Here is a 1,336-nt window from a genome sequence, read left to right on the forward strand (position 1 = left end):
TTCAGCCACACTAGACGCTGTTCCAGAACCACCTTTCAGAGCGCGATACCATAGTCTTTCGAGACTGAAGGTTGCCAACTAAAGTGCTCCTTCTGCTGCCTTCTGCTGAGTCCATCCATTGGTCAATCTAGCTTTTTTTTTTTTTACTATGCAAATGTGATGGACCCAAGGTAGTACAGGGTGGCATTCTGGGTTATGCCACCACTGCAAGAAAGGGCAGACAAAAGTGCACACAGCCCTCCTGGCATCGGAGACTGCCCTTTAATTCCATATCGTCCAGGACCTTCCAGAAGCAAAAGGCTCTGGATCTATTCTGGAAAAGCTTCCACCCCCACCAGAATCTATGGATCTTGGCGTGGAGCAGACTTCTCCCCCATCCCTAGAGCTGGTGAAGAGTAGTCCAACATGTGCTATATCGCCCCTCGTAAAATGTCAAGGTCCCCAATGGCCATACGTTTTAACCATATCGATGTCCTCAGGCCCATTTTCCATATTCGCTCCGGTTTGCTCACTTGTGAACTTTCTGAATCATTCCCCTCTTGACCTTACAACGGAGCAAAGTCCCTTGAACAATTTTGATTTATGAGAGGAGCAGGGAAAGAGAAAAATCAAAAACAATTTCTGCCTCTGTAAATAGAAAGTTTCATACTCAATGCAGAATTAGCAAGTCATCGTGCTGCTGCAAACTGTTTTTAGGACTGGGAAATCCATCAAATTTAGGGCTCCTGAGGTTAATCTAATGCATACCATTGAAATAGCAGCAACTGTTACCCTGCACATGCCTGATCTCGTCTGATCTCAGAAGCTAAGCAGGGTCAGGCCTGGTTAGTACTTGGATGGGAGACCGCTTGGGAATACCGGGTGCTATAGGCTTATACCATAGTCTTTCGAGACTGAAGGTTGCCAACAATCAGCCTTGGTAACAGTCTTGGGCTTTAGGCTGGAAAGAGCAAGGGAGCGGAGAGGCTGTCCTGCAGCTTCCGGCATAGCAGGTGCTGGTTTTGTGGGCCATTTCAGTCTGGATTTTGACCTGGTTATGCCAGGGAGCATGCACTTGTGACCCCAGGCAATCTCTGCCTAGAAACCAATATAGTAAATTGAACCTCATCAGACCTTCCTGAAGACTTGATGCCATTAAAGCCTGGTCATGTGTCACACAGAGATGACACACAGAGATGTAGCTCAAGGGAGCATCAGTGGGTGCACTGCCACACCTAAGATTCTGAGTTTAGTGTATTTATTTTGATGTGTTCAATGGTTATATTGTAAGCTGCTCTGGGGCACAATCATCGTCGTCATCATCGTCATCGTCATCATCATCAAAATAAACTGCTTT

The 1,336-nt window shown here is 46.4% G+C and overlaps 1 pseudogene; it reads left to right on the forward strand.

The window, feature by feature from the left end:
• The first annotated feature begins 754 nt into the window (after nucleotides 1-754).
• On the forward strand, nucleotides 755-869 carry LOC136659626 (5S ribosomal RNA; annotated as a pseudogene).
• The last annotated feature ends 467 nt before the right edge of the window (nucleotides 870-1,336 follow it).

The sequence above is a fragment of the Tiliqua scincoides genome, chromosome 8, assembly GCF_035046505.1.
Source record: "Tiliqua scincoides isolate rTilSci1 chromosome 8, rTilSci1.hap2, whole genome shotgun sequence".
Classification (NCBI taxonomy): Eukaryota; Metazoa; Chordata; class Lepidosauria; order Squamata; family Scincidae; genus Tiliqua; species Tiliqua scincoides.